This window comes from Mya arenaria, chromosome 13 (genome assembly GCF_026914265.1).
Source record: "Mya arenaria isolate MELC-2E11 chromosome 13, ASM2691426v1".
NCBI lineage: Eukaryota > Metazoa > Mollusca > Bivalvia > Myida > Myidae > Mya > Mya arenaria.
Genome location: NC_069134.1, coordinates 11,107,818 through 11,118,173, shown reverse-complemented (window position 1 = coordinate 11,118,173; position 10,356 = coordinate 11,107,818).

Here is a 10,356-nt window from a genome sequence, read left to right as displayed (position 1 = left end):
CGGCCAGACCTGCCGAATATCATGTGTGTTGCTACACATCCGTTGAAACGTTGGTGGCTGGCGCTTTGTCGTTTCTTAAAACATGACTGTCAGGGTTTGCGCATAACGAATGGCGACCAGAACCTCTCTTCGACTACGAGATTCACAAACTGGTCCACCTGGAGATTTAGGCAGTACATCTGTTCTCTGATATTTTTCATAATCATAATGTTTGACCATCAATATTAGTGTAATGCGTTCCTTGTTTATTGATACATTGAGCAATTTCATCAGTATTAACACCCGTTTATATCTGTGTGTCGATTTGATTTAAATGAAACTTTAAACATGGAGTTCAATATATGTACAGTCACAGTGTGCAAGATTTATGCAAAAAGCTACAGAAACAAGCTCAGTAGCAAAAAGTTTAAACATAAACCCGGTTTAGTGGCACTGGGCAAACGCCAAAGACATAAAACACAAAATCACAAACAAGAAACATAGAAGAACAGCACAAAACTCCACAAACAACACAGTGCATATACTATATATATAAAAAATAGGTATGGTTATCAAGAATTGAACCAGTTTATGTGCACAAACCTCACTCTTATCCCAACAATCCTTAATAACGATAAAATGCAAAAGGTAAATCTTATCAAAGTATCAAAGAATGAAATTCCTATCTTCAGTCATTGCTGAATGATCTCTCATTTCATGTTAGCTCTACTGGCCAAAGGCCAGAAGAGCTTATGCGATGGTAATGTGTACGTACATGTAGTATGTGCATACGTGCGTTCGTGCGTCTGTAAACAATTTCTTGTGAACACGATACAGTCTTCAGTTTTGATTGTATCTCGATGAAACTTGTACAGTATCTAGATATCCATTAGAGCTCGGGCCTTGATAGTATAAAAAATATGCTATTGTGTAAACAATTGCTTGTGAACACGATACAGTGTTCAGTTTTGATTGTAGATCGATGAAACTTGTACAGTATTTAGAGATCCATTAGAGCTTGGTTCCTTTTGAAAACCAGCCAGATCTACCCATGCATGCCTAGATTATGGGCCTTGAAAGTATAAAAAAGTATGTGCGTCTGTAAACAATAGCTTGTGAACATGATACAGTCTTCAGTTTTGATTGTATCTCGATGGAACTTGTACAGTATTTTGATATCCATTAAAGCTCGCTTCCTTTTGATAACCATGCCTAGATAATGGGTCTTGAAAGTATAAAAAAATGCTATTTTTAGCCAAGTCTACACGAGCAAAGTCTATTTTTAGCCAAGTTTACATGTAAAGTCACAATTGCTTGTAAATGTTTGTTCAAATTATGCCCCTGGGGTCATAACTGGCCACGCCCAGGGTTCAAAGGTTTGGTATACTTAAATTTATTTAGAGGTCCACTACTATGGTTGTTCAAATTATGCCCCTTGGGTTAAAACTGGCACTGCCCCGGGGGTCAAAAGTTTCCTAGAGATTTATTTAAGAAATATTTTCAAAATCTTCTTGTTTCAAACCACAAGGCTTATACCTTTGATATTTGTTGTGGAGCATCATATGATGACCGTCTAGCAAAACATTTGAAATTATGCCCTTTGGGCAAAAGCTGGCCCCACCTTTTTTGACCAACTTTTTTATTTTTAAAGCTACAGAAATGAAATTTTGACCATGAGTCCAGTTTTGAAAGCAAATATTTTTTACCCTCAGATTACCTTTACTTGGCACATATTAAGATAGTTCATGCAACTAATCTGCTTACAACACTTTCTGTCCTCAGATGTTGAACATGCAGCGTTTTTTTAGCTAACCTAAACACAAAAAGTGAAAAATATATTTGTTGCTATTACTCATACGTACATGCTCTGTATTGAAAATGACCACAAGAGCCATGCCAGTAGAGCATAGGCCCTCTTGGGCCTCTTGTTACAGTATGCATATTAAAAAGGAAACTGTTTCTCTGGGCCATAACTCAAAAAGTACTGAAATACTTCAAAGTAACCTTGGAATGATAGGGATGAGATAAAGTGCAGTATACAAAAGCTATAATCCTACCTTCCATCTCGACTGAATTATCTGACTTTTACCTGATATACCTGTATGCCCCCGAAAGTTGGCATATTAAAATTACACTGTCCATTAGTGTGTCTGGCTGAATTTCTCGTGTAGGGGTGCAAGACAGAGTTTATAATACCTTGCCACATGTTTTTGACATACCAAAACGACGAGTCATGTGCACGACCTTTGTCCCTACCTCTTATGTCAATGTCACAGTTTCATTACTATGAAATGCTGCAGATAAGGACATAGAGTATAGGTGGTCGTGTCCGGGCTGTAACTTTCTCTTACTGGTCAGATATTATAAAAAAAATGCCACTTGTGTTCGACATACCAAGACGACGTGTCGTGTACACGACCATTGTTCCTACCTTTAAAGTCAAGGCCACACTAAGTGTATATTTACGTAGGAATGCTGCATATATAAGGAAAAAGAGTATAGATGGCCGTGTCCGGTCTGTAACCTGTAACATTCTATTGACAACTTTTAAAATAACCTGGCACATGTGACGATGTGTCGCATACACGACCCGTGTACATACTTCTCAGAAACTGCTCATTTGTTTTATTTGGAGCATCACCCAAACTAGGCCATATAACTATGTATTGATTGAATTGCAAGTTATGATTTTTCTACACTCATTCCATTTGGTGAAGGTTTAGAGTTAGAGGCATAGCCTGGATGGAATCAATGTGTAGGCCGAATTCTAGGGGTGCTAGGGACATGCTCCCCCAGAAATATTTTGACAATAGAATGTCAGAGGTGCGTTTTGGCTTATATTTGGGACAAATAAGAATGTTTCATAGACCATACATATCATGAAATATTACATCGATTTAAATCTCGTGACTTGAATAAATTTGACAGCAACTGAACGTTAATTTTATTTTGTTAATAAATTCACTTATTTCTGACTATTTTCCACTTGAGGTTTGTTTTCTGCATAAACATAATTATATTGATGAATTAAATATATGTCATAACGTTATGTTAATCAATATTGTTTAAATCTCGAGTATTTTTTATGCTTTAAACCTCAAGTATTTTTTATACATATTTTTTTAAATTAAAATATCAGTGATTTTTGCAAGTAAAAGACAAGAGGAAAAACTAGCGACATCAACTTTCAACATCTGAATGCATTTCAAGTCAATGTCAAAATAACAATAATCCAACGTCAATTCAGAAAAAGTCTAGTTTTCTGCATTTCCCTGAGGCAAACACGTTGATCACTTGGGCAACATGAATGTTCATGTCCTTGTGTACATGGATCAAGGCTAACGACGACAGCCTGTCAGACGTCATTGTTGTTCGCAAATAGTTCTTAATGTGTTTCATATCACTAAAAGACCTTTCACATGTGGCCGACGTTGGTTGCATGGTAAAAAAGACCCCGATGATGGTACAGATGCAAGGATACAAGTCATTGCGTGTCTGCTGAAGGGTATCTTGGAGTCTTGAAGACTTAAATGTCTGGCATACTCCATCTAGCGATTTCCGACTTGAATGTCTCGTATGTTTGAGGAAGGATGGGGGCAAAGGCGGCATATATTGTCGGCAGTATATTATCCCGCAGGTCAGCCAGTTTGGACGGCCATAAGTGTTGCGCACAGTGCCGATCTTCATTACCCGGAATGTGAGTTTCCATTTCCTGAACTAAATGGTCCAGGAATACAAAGTGACCCTGTAGTAATCGGACACCGTCTGGACATCAGGGTTAGCTCTGTTCTGCTGTCGACCAGCTCGTCTCGGTATTGATGGTTGAATGTCAAAATCGGCGCTAACATCTACGGCCTTGTCGTATAGAGCATCCCAAACATACTGATCAGCCCTTTCATCGTTGTACAGCTTAATAACTACGCGTGTCTCACTCACAGTATGCAACAAGTCGTTGTCCTGCTTTTGTAGGAGATTTGTCAGGGGAACGGTGCTACCAGGAATGTGTTCCGCCACAAGGAGCACAATTATAAATTTGAATCGCAATATGGTGGCGAGATATTGCCCTACCTTTTCGTCGCCATCTGCCTGTAATGTCTCCAATGCATGAAGCACTATACAGGGAATGCATTCTTGAAAGTTTCAAGAGCGTCTGCCCGACTGGACCAACGTGTTTAACACAGGGTACAGAGCTTAGTGCGCTGGTTATTTTCCTTTTGGGTAGCAACATCGTGTGATAGGTCGTCCTGGAATGTAAACAACCGTTTAGCGGAATAGTCAAACATGAAGCTTATGTCCTGAACAGTCGACAACATGGTTCTGACACAAGGAATGTGCGAACTTTGGACCAAAGACAGGTTCAAATAATGCGATTTGCAATGCACGTAATTTGCATGTGGTGAACGTTCACAGGTAAGAGCCTGAAGTCCCCGAAACTTTCAAGACATGTTTGATGCACTTTCATAGCACTGAGCACTGAGAATAAGATAAAAAAAAAAATCAGCCGGATTATATCGGGAATCGAACTCGGATGCGAGCCGTGCACTGATCCCTAACGTTATTGTCTCGGTACAAGCGTAAGTGTATTATATAACTGAAACACACAAACAATAAACACTTTCACTTGAAAACAAATGTACAATGTACGATTACAAAATAAATAAATAATTGGTTTGTTTACATAGTAAATCTATCTTAACTGGTTTACATTTTAGTTTCTTACTGACAGGACAAATCCATTTTAAAACTAGGTTTTAAAATAAGAAAAAGACTGACCGTGTTGGAATGGGAACTGAAGACATGATGGCCAAATTCCATTTAATAACTTTTGTTTGGTGTCTTCGCCTACAGGGGGTAAGGTAAGGCATCCGATATCCGGACACATCCATACTCGGGAAAGTTTTCGGCCATGATGACCTCTGTCAGGTTCTTGGTCTGTTTGCATTTAAAAGAAAAAACGCCCACCAAGCATTGTTTTAAATGTTTAAAAGACGGCACTTTACAAAACGCGGCCGGTCCAAACTTTACAATATGCGGGCTCCAGTCGTTCTTCCTTGGGGTGTATAGACTATAAATCATTCCATACGTGTAGATTCCGACAAATCAAGCACTTTCCATCCTGGCAAATCCTGTTTCTTGTGTTCCATTTCCCTCTCACCCCCACCCCCTTCGATTTTTATTGCATTTTTGGCATTTGTTGCCGGATTTTTCATCGAAACATTACGGGTTATAGAATGGCGAAAACCTGACCGGCGGCGGGCGTTAACAATTATGCGTTAAAGTTTTCATTTTATGTAATAAAATCAAGAGTTTTATCCAATGGTTATCAAACTTGGTCAGACTATTTGTCGGCATGTTATCTTGAATGTATATAAATATGAGTCATCTCGGGTCAAAAACTAGATCACTAGGTCAAATCTTTAAAAGAAATGTTTCACGGTAATGAATTCAACAATTTTTATCAAATCTTGATGAAACATGGTCAGAATGCTTGTCTGCATTATATCTTGCACATTTTTTTATATGGGTCAACACGGGTCAAAATCTAGGTCACTAGGTCAAATCTTAGGAAAAATATTTCCACGTCATAAATTCAACATTTTTTTCATATCTTGATGAAACTTGGTCAGAATATTTTTCTACATAATATCTTGCTTGTTTTTTATATCGGTCATCCCGGGTCAAATTCTAGGTCACTAGGTCATATCTTAGGAAAATCATTCCACGTCATAAATTCAACAATTTTTGTCAAATCTTTATGAAACTTGGTCAGAATATTTGTCTGCATAATATCTTGAAAGGTCTTTAATATGGGTCATCCCCGGTCAAAATCCAGGTCACAAGGTCAAATCTTAGGAGAAAGACTTCCACGGTCATCGGTCATAAAAAATCATTATTTTTTGTCAAATCTTTATGAAACTTAATCAGAATATTTGTCTACATGTTGTCTTAACCATTTGTGAATATGGGTCACCTCAGATCAAAAACTAGCTCACTAGGTAAAATCTTAGGAAATATTTTCCCGATGTCATAAAAAAATATCTATGCTTACCAAACGATTCAATATCAGTCAACAACTAAATTCAATTGCTATTTTATAAACACACATCCCAATCATGAATTACTTCATATCTACCCATATTTTTCAAAAGAATTTTAATTAACTTTAAAAATATTTGTGTACATGAAATCTTGGATGACAAAGTGTGTCATCTAGGGTCAAAAACTAGGTCTCTGGGACAGATCTTTTTGGAAAAGCTGATGTATTTATAAATGTTCATTTTTCCTCACACAAATGGAATAGTTTCTGTTGATCAGGTTATTTGTATGAACGATATCTCCGATAAGTATAAATATGGGTCTTTTTGGTTCAAAATACTAGGTCACTAGCTCAAATCTAGGTTTGCAAAATTGCATCGTCATATAAAAAATCCGGCTTTAATGCGGCGTTGCCGCATTGGCGTTCCAGCATTGGCGTCTTGTTATTTTTTGACTTTCTGGGGAAAGGTGTAGGCCGCGGCCTACACGGCCAATAGGAAGCTACGTCCCTGAGAGTCCAAGTAAATTTAAAGGTTTGCATATAAGTCACTAACATGCACATACTAATGCTAATCTGTCCTTGGGCTAATATAAGGCATAAGCTTTAGAGCACAAAATACAAGAATTGAGTGATAAACATGATCACATTACAACAAAGAAACAAATAACACATGGCTTAAGTCTTGGTTGGATATGATGCAAAATATTAGACTTTGGGACAAAAAAATGGTTAAGTTGTGCATGCAAGCCATTATCTTGCCCAAATATTCAGTGCTCTTAAATACATCATTTATGAAAAACTCCTTCAGCTTTTTCAATGGTATCCATCGTAAAGTTTTCTAGCTTTATTTTTGATCGGCTTTAAAGCTTAACTGATGTTCCTTTCGACTTTTGGTAGCAAGATTCAGCAATGGTTCAGTATAATCAGTATAACTACTCATATAATTATTTGATTTAAAACCTAAATGTTTTGAAGCGCATCATTTGGATCTCCAATATCAGAAGACCATATGATATTAAACTATGACTACAATGTTTAATTTGGAAAATTTAGAAACGAAGCCGGACTTCTTGGAAAGCTCTTTTTTGAGGTTGAATGCTTTTGGTAAAGAATAATAAATACCACTGCGCTCTTTCTACAATGTTATTTTTCAAAATACCTCTAACAGTAAATAGAACAAACAGCAGTGTAAGAATATTTTCTGTATTGAACATAATAATGATAATCAAATAGTCTACTTCCAGTATTGAAACAACATCAGAGTTTTAAGAAAGAAATAATTAAACCAACAATTATTTCAATTTTAGCTTCTCAATTTTCCAAAAGTCCGGTTTGCAACCATTTCCAGATTTTCATGAGTTTCTCTCTAGGAGATAGTTGAGTTGTCCAGTCCAATTTATTTGGGCAATATGACGGACATATCATATTCCTTTCCATTTTAATGAACAGCACACTTTTCCAGAAGTCATCGTTATGGTATAACTTTGGCAAAATTAGTTGCTCCAGTTGTAGATTTTTGAAATAACTGTCGTCCATGTAAGCTTGGGATAAAATCACAAAAACTTTTTTTACTATTTTGTATAAACTTAGAATACAAGAGGAAAATGTTTTGCCCCGGATGAAAATCCCTTTCTGGAAGTAGCACTTTAATACAACAGTCGTTCTCCAAAAACGTCAGAAGTTCATCAACAACAAAGGTGTATTGCTCATCAGCATAGGATATAAACATGTCTGGTACCTCCTGTGCCAAGGCTAGAAAGTCTTGTTGCGCGTCAATAGAGCTTTGCATGTACCGTCTGACATATCCTGGTATTCTCACAAATGTTTTAAAGTAGAGCCATATTGTTAAAGAAAAAACACTTGTAGATACAAACATGTAACAAAGGAAAATTAACATGGTTATTATATTTCCTATCAGCAATACCTTGCTCTCATTAGCATATATGCAATTTATATACATGTCCATGTCGTTTTGAATAATGTCCATGTCAGTTCCATTATTAGCCATTTCTTCCAACTGCTTATACAAGTATTTATCATCCATAAATCGTAAGTATGAAGTCTCAGTTTTGGGTAAAACTAATAACTTTTTTGGGTGTTCAAACTCGATTATCTCTGTGTTATATTCCAGATAGTTGTATACGCTCCTTTGAATCACAACCCTATAGAGTGCAAACCCTGATTTGCACATGCAACAATTATTTGTTGACGTATAATGGGGATACTTGTGTGCTTCATTACGTCTTGTTACAACTACAAACATCAAGGAAAAAATATCAATAGATTTCCAATCAAACATAACAGAAAACAGAGCACCAAGTGAACAGTCGTCTATGACATGACCAGAACATACTGTGTCAAAATCTCTGCCATTAACCATGTAAAAAAAGTTTACATCATCATTCATAAAATTTGTGTGGTAGGTATGAATACCTGAATTAAAAACATGTCCAGGATAGCTGTAACGCAGAACCAAAAAGTCCATTATTTGTTCCAGTTCAAACACACACGCAGTAAATAAAAGTTCAAGTTTCATATTACTGCTGTAAATAGTTCCATTAGTAACCGCTTTAAATGTACCAAAGTCTGATTCTAGAACAGTACTTATATTAAGAAATGTGTTTACTAAATACTTGTATTCATTATTATCACTTTCGTGGAATTCTACATCCGCCCTATACCGTTCACTTGTTGACAAAGGTCCGCTTTCATTAATCCAGTATACTTTTCCATTGTTTGTTTTTGATAAATATGAACATGTCATAGATATATCCTCCATTTTATACCTAAAAAGTTTTATGTAAGTTAATGGAAACTTTTGCCCAGAATACTCCTGTTTTCTTTTGTACAAATGATATAAATTAGAGATATTGATATCTGTAATATATTGGTTAGTCATTGTAGCAATGCCTTTGTAATCAGAACGTGCCAAAGTTACTTCGGTATTAAAATCATAAGACCTGTTTTGAGTTGATAGTTCTTCTTGAAAGGATGTTCGAACTATTCACTCTGTGTAAGCATAAGTTGTCATGGAAACTCCACCCAGAAGGAAAACGAAGGCAAATGCATGCAATGTAAGCAGTACTATATACACACAACTTCCTTTCCAACACGTAATGTTTAGCTTCATTAAATTATATACCATAACCAATAACTGGCCTACATCATCAAAGATACACTGAAATATCCCCTCAAAGTTGTATAAGAGGAGCATGGTTTCATCAAAAAGGCATTTGAATCCAGCACTTAAAAGGGAAAACACCAAATGATTGCCATTTAGCATATTGTCCAATAACAAAAGTTGTTGGTTAAGTAAAGTATGGTTTGAGGGAATTTGCAAAATTACAAATAAAGATTTTTTGATCCCCAAAACCATTTCAATCATGATGGCACGATAAAACCAAATTAAATAAACAGTTGCAGTTGCATTCAAATCAAATGGATAGCCAAACGCAGACTTGTTCTCCCAACATCTTAATTGTGCATGTTTCACCAGGAATACGATAAATAAACGTCTCAGTACATTCCACAAGCGGCGTTTGATCAGGAAAAGTTGAATTCCTCTTTCAGACATTATTCTCACTAGAAATAAAACAATAATGAGTCGCTAGGATACATTTTATCTAGAAAAATTCAGCAATTGTTGATACTCGTATAACTCATGTATAAAACTTTTAAAAATGTATAAACACTTACTGGTAATTTTTGTAGATAGCTAATAAGCCATTGGAACTGAACCTTTTTATATTTTTATAACTTTGTCCCTCTACGTGTAGTTATTTACAAATGGACGTTTACAATAATTTCTCAAGCTTAAATTTTAAGAAAAGCTAAAAATAGTATAAAATCATATGTATTTTACCTTTAAACCTGATTCCGTAAATCCTTCAAATTTACTCGATAAAGAATTAATCCCAATGCGTTACATTTTATTACATGCTATCTTATAACCCTACATGCTATACCTTTAATTCACCACAAAACGTTATCTAAATTTTACATAATTTATCATCTCATTGAAACTCCTCTGTTATCTAGCAGCTACTAGCAACCCAGGTTACAGTAAGATCTAATGGTTACTACAATATACAATCATGACTCTTTTCAATAGATATAAAAACCAAATCACATTATGGTTAATCCGTACTATGACCATTCGAAAACTAATTTGCTATGGCAACACATATAGCATCACTTAATGTTCGAGGCTTAGGCAATACATCGAAAAGGAAACAAATATTTGAATGGTTAAAAATGAATAACAATAATATATACATGCTTCAAGAAGTACACTGCAAAAACTTTTTTAATCAAAAATGGAAACAAGAATGGGGAGGTGA